The following is an 8,259-nucleotide window of genomic DNA, read 5'->3' as shown; positions in this document are numbered from 1 at the left end:
TGATGAAAATCCTACCTGTGAATCTCTAAGGCATTCACTTCATTCGAATTGGGGAATGGAGTTTGTAAGAAAACACAGAATATTCTATTATTATTAGTTATTATTATTATTATTTTTACAACATGAAGCTTGTTAAAACAGCAACATGAATATTCTAACTCAGGCAGAGATAAAAGGACATAATACACAGGAAACACTGCTCTCACTGTGTATTCTCAAAAAAGCCATTGTCAGTCCTATTCAGTAAAGTCAATCAAAAACAGTGCTTACCATGGCAGGAGCACATGCTGAGTTTAACGTACTATGGACAAATAACGAAATTGGTATAGGGAGAGACAAATGAAATTTTCAGATCTAAGGAACCTTGGAATGAAGTGCTTCCAGAGACTCTTAATAACATCATTTGAAACTCTTGGTCTCTCTTCCAGTTTCTGTTTCACGTAGGGCTATGAGTTACTGCCAATGAGCTAATATTTACTCTCAGCCCAAGCACAGTGTGTCTCCAACCATCATTCGTCAAGAGCTTCAAAACAATGTGTTTATCTTTCGGCTGTTATGAATATTAATAAATTAAGATCTTTAAACTGTCTAGAAAGATGAAAAAACTGCCAAGAGCTTGGGTGCAGATGATGTATTTACGTACATTAGAGAAGTACTATTAACAGTAATTAATGGTGCTTTTACATCTCAAAATGCATTGCAATCGACTGTCTATTTGTTTTAGAGATGTCTGCAGTCATAAAATAAATCTTATGCTAAATGGATACTTAGTAATTTTTAATAATTTTATACTGAGATGTGCTATTTAATGTTTTGGCAATAACAGTTTTTTAAATTTAGAATTTTTATTGAACTTTATTAAAGTAATGAGACTGCATTGCTTACATTCTACCTTAATTCAGAATGCTTATAAAGGTCACGAAGGCTAATTTAAAAGGCTGTATTTTGGAAAAAGCAAATTCAGTCAGTTAATAGCTATACAATTAAAACATAATTCCACTACTTTCTAAAGGAACTCACATTTAGTAATGTGGCATGTCTTCGAGAGGTTTTACACTTTAAAAATTTAGGACATATCACTGTTATGAAACAGAAAAGACATACATGAGAGAAGAATTTTGCTAACACCAGTTCTCTCCTTGACTTAGTCTAACTTTTGATTAGAACTAGAGAGAAAAGCACTTGGCAAAGTATAGTGATGAATATTTACATCAACTGAACTTCCAAAGAAGTTAAACTTACAAAACATATCTCCCCCCAAGTCAATACATTCTGTAAGATTTCACTGGTGACTTAAGGTCCATTTTACTTAAGAAAACTAAGAATAAAATAGAAAATATATTTGCTTTAAGGGTGTCAAAGTTATGTGGAATAGAAATTTGAACTAAAATACTTAACCCAGTCAGCAGCCTTCTCGAGAAGAATAGAAATTGTAAAAGCCGATTTGGGGGGAATCCTGGTAAGAGTTACTAAGATGTCATTTGCATTCCTCTTAAATGTGTCTAGACTGAGAGGTTCCTCGGTGCCTTTTTCTTTCAGTCTACTTTATTTCCACTAGGAGCAACTGTTTGAATCTTTGATAATAGATCTTCATAACAATTTTTCATAACAATACGTGTGCAAAATTAAATTGAGTTTCTTGGTACTATTTACAGTATGGTAAGAGAGTTTATAAGGCAATAATTCTAAATATAAAACAAACAAATGTTACATGATTTTACAAATTTAAGGAAATATGTAGGTGGAGTATTAAATGTACTTGGCATGTTTAAAAATATACTTGATGCTTGTCAACTCCCAAAGAATTCAGACATATTGTTTGTGTTATCAATAACAAGAAAATCATGAAGCATTGATTACGAGAGTGTTTTTGCTTCATCCTAATCACAATAATAAGAACTACATGCTGATTTATTTTGTAATTTGGCAAAAATCTGACACATGAATCCTGGGAAGGCAAAGCTAGTCAAGTTTATTTGTTCTTAAAAAATTATAAATCAAGAAACCATGTTCCTTTTTTGACATAAATACTTCCTTCCACCCTACACAACAAAAACGAGAGCATGAAGAGAAATTATTGATATACCTGAGTAACTAAATGCAGACAGGCTGACTTTGATAAGGCCCACATCTCAGAGATAAGGAGCCAGTGTACAACTGTGTCTCCAATAAAGTAATTACTTTAACAAATTCTATCATCTATAGAGAAGTCATATAAAAAAAATCAGTAAATTCACTAGCCACACACCATTTTGTCATTTGACCTTTGATTTCTGTTGTTCAGTACACCCTAATACCAAAAGAAAAGATTCATAGGACTCTCTCCAATATTACAACTGCTTAAAGCAAGACGGTGAAATAATATCAATACAACAATATCTAAACATTTAAAATCCATTTTTACTAATAAAAGGAATATGAGTTCCAGAAGAATTAAATGTCATGCTTGGATTTTTGCCACTGAGGAAAACCTACTCTAGCATATGTTGTATGACACTGATATTTACTTTGAGTTTATTTTTTAAATGACAACTGCTATAAGTATCATGGATTCATGCATCCTTAAAGTCTTGCAGGGTATAAATAGTAGGGCTAAATATTTTTACAAGCCACATTACACTGTTGTTGTTTTGTTCCCAGGGAAAAGAGGTACTTTTTCAAGTACTGTACTACCGATCTATTCCTGGGGTCAGCTGAAGCTGTCATGATCTTGGGATAAGACTGTGACAGAGAGCTGGTTCCCTGCCATGGTGATTCCTGGAGCTCATGTGCTGGATGTGGCCAGACTCTTAGGGTAACCAGGGCCAATCAAAGTAGAGAAGGTGGGGGCACTGCTATTTTCAAGACACATACAGGTTCAGCACACGCAGGTGGTACATGATTGTGATGATCATTACGAATGATGACAACAGCTGCCAACATGAACTGAGAGAGTGTTATGTGCTGCACAATATGCACAGTATTTTAACGTGTCACCTCACTGTATCCTCACAACACCTTGTGAATTTAAAACTATTAGCAACACTACGTCACAAAATAAAGTGAAAAAATAAAGGCACAGTAGTTACTTTGCCCAAGGTCATTGGAAGTTAGACTCAAATCCATGTGTTTACTGAGCTCACGTTGTTTATACCACAGTGCAAGCTGTGTAAGAACTCAGACTTGAGTCAGTCCCAGCTCCATCTCTTACTATAACCTTGAACAAGTTACTTAACCTCACAAATCTTGTTTATTCATTTGTAATGATGCCTACCTTACAGGCATCAGAAAAATCATTTGTAACTTGGAAGTAACCCAATGAAATTACTGGATTCCTTTAGTGTAGTGTTCCCACTTCTGGGCATAACATTTTGTTTATAGGGTTATTTTACAACTCTTACGGAAGATAGTGACTTGGGTAAGTTCTTTGAAACCAGCAAGACATTCTATTCTGCATATAACCCAACAATCTATCAAATTATATAATTAACTGTGTATATACACATAAACATATATGTACACATATATGTTTATGTGTGTGTGTGCGTGTGTATAGTCAAATGATCATCTTTGAACTGATTTTAACATCTTACTAGGTCTCTCATCAATTAATGAGCTGAATAAGATCTTGAACCTTGTTTATTTCATATTTGCACAAGAGCCATGCATTTGCCTTTCTGCAAATTGTCTATTTTAGCCACTGGATTGTCTCATGAATTAAGTGAAACGGTTCATATATAATGTTCAGTATGGGGCATGTCACATATGATTCAACAAATGTCATCTATTATATCACTGCTGTGATCATCTCAGTAAATATTACCACCACTACCACACCATTTAAAATGTTTAATGTTAGAAATGGTTGTTTCTGTTTACTCATACTCAAATACTAACAGGGGAGAAGTAATCACTATGTCTGTGAATAGTTCTCAAATGCCACAACATTACCACAGCTGAAGCCACTTTAGAATCTGGTCTTGAGAATGGTTATCTCGCAAATCACACGTTCAGTACAGAAACGGCATTTTTCAGAGATCCACTTTCTATGCACAGAAGGTTGTGCCTCAGCCAGGCTGCCATCACCTCTGTTAAACAGGATTCATTAGAGTGATAATTGACAGTTGTTTCCCCTTCTAAGTGATTGCTCTGTAGTTCCATTATGTCTGTCAAGGACGTGCTAGTAATTAATTACTGATAAACTAAACACCAATTTTGCTTGCAGTGCAAGGTTTGGATCCATTTATCTCGGGAATAGGGTAAGGCGGCAGGGAGCAGAGGAAGTCCACCTCACCAGGTGCATGAAATGCACTGTAAGAAGTTATTAAGGGGATGAAGGAGGAAGGAAAGAGCCTCTGGGAGGAAGAAACCTCCACTTGCACTTTTAAGGCTCCTGGTGTATTTAAAAACAAATTAGGAATTAATCTCAAATCAATGGTCCAAAAAGTATGTTCTAGTTTCTAAAGATACTTTGAATTCTAAAAAAAAAAAAAAAAAAAAGCAGAATAATTAAAATAGTCATAAGATAATAACAACCAATTTTTTAGAAAATTCAAATTGCAGGTAAGGTGAGTGGTCAGGTGGTACGATAGAGGGCTTTTTGCATCTCTGCTAGAATATTTCTGTAACTCTCCTTTTTGGAAATAATATCTAAGTCTAAACTGAGGATTTTTCTTATGAACGTGCAGCCTGAGGTTCAAGGATTGCACCCTCTCTCCTCATTCCTCCGACTCAGACTAATTTTTAAGTAAATCAGAGTATCTCATTTTTCATCTGATATCCTGTGCCTCAGTGGCTGATCTCTTTTCTGCTTGTTTGTTCGTTCACTATAGAGCCAAAGGGGGCTCTTTCTGCTATGACACATATCTCCTCTGCTCTCCAATTCTTCTATCAGCTCAAGTCGTCCCCACAGCCTCAGTGGTCTCTTGGTTCCCCAGATTCCTGCCTCACATGACTTACTAAAATTTTTTGGATGTTCTTAATCACATAAGCTTTCAGTAGGTTTCACATTCAGGTGTATTACCTTATCATTAAACTTCAACTCCTTGAAGATAAAGGCACATATTCAAAGGATAATTAACAATTACAGAGTGCCACTGGTCTGAGAGCCAGTCATGTGGGCACTTGGCAGAGCAGACAAGTAAGCAAGAGCCACCTTTATTTACCCCTTAGCACTCCCCCACCACAGGAAAGGGAGATCATAGCTTTAAATTTTTTTAAAGGTACTCTGTGGATTTTTGGTTTCAGTAGAATCCGAAACCTATAATTTAAAGGCTCTGGATTCTCTGGTATGGCCGAATATCTGTTGATATAAGTTCCTCTTCTATAGTGTTTTTCAAAAGAAGATCCTAGACTGTTCAAAGATCAAAAGAGAGGACTGCTCTCTCAGAGAGATTAGTGCTGAAATGTGTGGAGGTTTAGTCACCTAGGGCAAGAAGCCAGACAAGAACTAGGTAGAAGTCAAGGTCAGCCAAAGACCAAGTGACAAAGACAAAAAGAAGCAAAGGAGCCCGCTAATCAATAATATGTTCAGGCATTGGGCCAGGGGTAGGTAGTGACGGAAGAACAGACCAAGTGCCTGAGAGATAAGGGCAGAGGCAGGTGGCGGACACTCCAGACCTCTCCTGTCAGCTGCTGAGGATCAACCTTTAATGTGCACAACACCCAAGGGAAAAACATCGCAGACATCCTGGAAATACACAGGAAGAGATTAGAGGAGAGACAGAAAACAAAGGGCTAATTTTTAAACTTTTAATTGGAATTAATTTCAAACTTATCTACAAGTTCCAAGAACTATAATAGTACCAGGAGCACCTGTGTAAACCCCCAGATTCATCTATTGTTAACATTTTCCCCATCTGCTTATCATTTGCATTCTCTCTCCCTATAGACACACCTTTTCCTGCCATCATTTTGAAAATAAGTTGCATTCAGAGTATATTTAACGATAAGGATATTCTCTCCTAGCACCAGAGTACGGTAACCAACTTCAGTAAGTTAACATTGGTACACTATTTTATCTAATCTACCATCTTCTCTTTCCCAATTTTGTCAGTTAACCCAATGATGTCCCTTATGGCAATTTCCCCTTTCCAGTAGGATCTTATTTAGTGTCTATATATCTTTAGTTTCCTCTGATTTCAAACATTTCCTTATTTGTCTTTGATTTTTTTTGTTGTTTTGTTTCACAATACATCCCCACTCATACTCCCCCACCACTCCCACACACGGTTTTCTTAAATAGAACTATTTCTTATGTGGAGTTTGTTTCTCTGATGTGTCCCGAAGACTAGATTCATGTTATATATTCCTGGCCCAAATAACCATGTTGCTTATGTAGTGTTCTTCTCAGGACACCACATCAGGAGGCACACAATGTCTGTTTGCCCCTCATTGGTGATTTCAGTTCTGATCACTGGTCAAGATGTTGTCAGGTTTCTCCACTGTATTGTTACTATTTTTCTTCTAAACAGAAAACTGCTTAATATTCTGATTGTGTATTAGACAGGAAAAGGATTTAGTTCATTATGTTTTAGTTACATACTGACAAAGTATGCACACTTTAAAAAGCTTACTGTGTTTTGTTTGTTTTAAATAATGACAAGCGTTTAGGATGTGCACATAATTGTTCACTTTTCTGGTGTCTACCACTTTGGGCTGTAAGCTTTTATTATGTAAAAGCTGTGGTTTGTGAGCCTCTGTTTGTATGTGCTCCTGCAGGCCCTCTTAATAGAATGACACATACACTAACCAATAAACATGACCTTTCTTAAATGTGGTCTAGGGGTGGATTTTCACATTTCAAAGAGCATTTCAGACTATTCAAGCTGAGAGAATTTGACATCAATTGGTCCAACCCACATTTTCAATGTTGAGAAAATTAAGGCCTAGGGAGGAAAAAATGACTTTACCAAGGTCACGTAACACAGTAGTTCTTTAAAAAATGTAAGGGTCCATAGCTGGCATGTTTTAAATTGAAATACATTTTTTAAAAAATCGGAGTACTTAGCATATAGCATGGGTAAATATCATTTGGTGAATTTTTTGTTTTAATTATATATGTTTATGAGTATGTATGCTTCTCTCTGTTGGGAAATGACATAAAATGTATTTCTTACTGAAGGTCATGGTTAAAAACCTTTTTAAAAACTCTGTGAGAATCTAGGTTTCCCAAATGAAAAACCAGTAGTCATTCTACTAAAGTGCTTCTTAAAGTTTAGGGTGAAAACAAACAAAGGTTGAAATGTTTCTTGTACAAAAAGTCTGGGATGGGATCTGAGATTCCACATTTTAAACAGGCTTGTGGGTGATATCTAAGCCAGTGGTGCTGGCCTGTGGACTTTGAGAAGCATAATGAAAACACTATATCCCTCTGAGGACCTAGTTCATTGTGAAGAATATCTACATGAACTAGATATCAGATATATTTCTTTAATTTGCTAACAATATGAATATATAAACTAAATCTTGTAAATGTTTAAAATATCTAAAAAAAAAAAAAAATCTTCCATAGAGAATCAGCCTAACATAGCAGAGACAATGTGCTAATTGTGACAGTCCTAAAAACATTGGGATTTTCTGGTATTCATGATATGCCACACATGAGACCCAATGCATCAATAATCCTGCAGGTTGGGACAAATTACAGATGAGAAAACAGATTCTAACATATTCTTTTGCCCAAGGTCATACTGCTTGAGGCTAGAGGGACACAGATTGGAATTCAGCCAATTCCATCATACTTACTGGCTCACACATCTATTATTCACACACATATACACATGCTTTCAACATTACATTTATATAACCTCATATACAGATATGTACATTAGCACCTTCCTTGACTTTAATTTTTATAAACAGTCTACGATATTCAGGAGTTAGGAATCAGTGAGAGGATACTACTGTGTCAAAATCAAACTCTCCAAAATTATGTGCCTTCTGAAGTGGCTCAAGCAACATTTTTATCGTCTAAATGAAAGGAATCTCAAACTTATAGACACGGACAATAGTATGGTGGTTACCAGAGAAAAAGTGGGGAGGGGAAGAGGTAGAAAACAAGAAGAGATCAAATATGTGGTGATAGAAGGAGATTTGACTTTGGGTGGTGAACACACAATGCAATATGCAGATGATGTATTACAGAATTATACACTTGAAATCTAGATAATTTTATTAAGCAATGTCATCCAAATAAACTTAATAATAAAAAAAGGGATCTCTTAAAAACATTCACATTAGTAGATTAGAAAGGCTGAGTTAGAAGGCTGGTGGGAAAGA

General features: G+C 35.8%; 1 protein-coding gene across 6 annotated transcripts in view; it reads right to left on the bottom strand.

The window, feature by feature from the left end:
- The window catches only part of FHIT (fragile histidine triad), a 1,286,618-nt gene that overhangs the window by 515,171 nt on the left and 763,188 nt on the right, over positions 1–8,259 (bottom strand). The window lies entirely within an intron of this gene.

Source organism: Pteropus alecto, unplaced genomic scaffold (genome assembly GCF_000325575.1).
Source record: "Pteropus alecto unplaced genomic scaffold, ASM32557v1 scaffold75, whole genome shotgun sequence".
Lineage (NCBI taxonomy): Eukaryota > Metazoa > Chordata > Mammalia > Chiroptera > Pteropodidae > Pteropus > Pteropus alecto.
The sequence above is the reverse complement of the archived record's forward strand: the minus strand, read 5'-3'. Positions and strand labels throughout refer to the sequence as shown.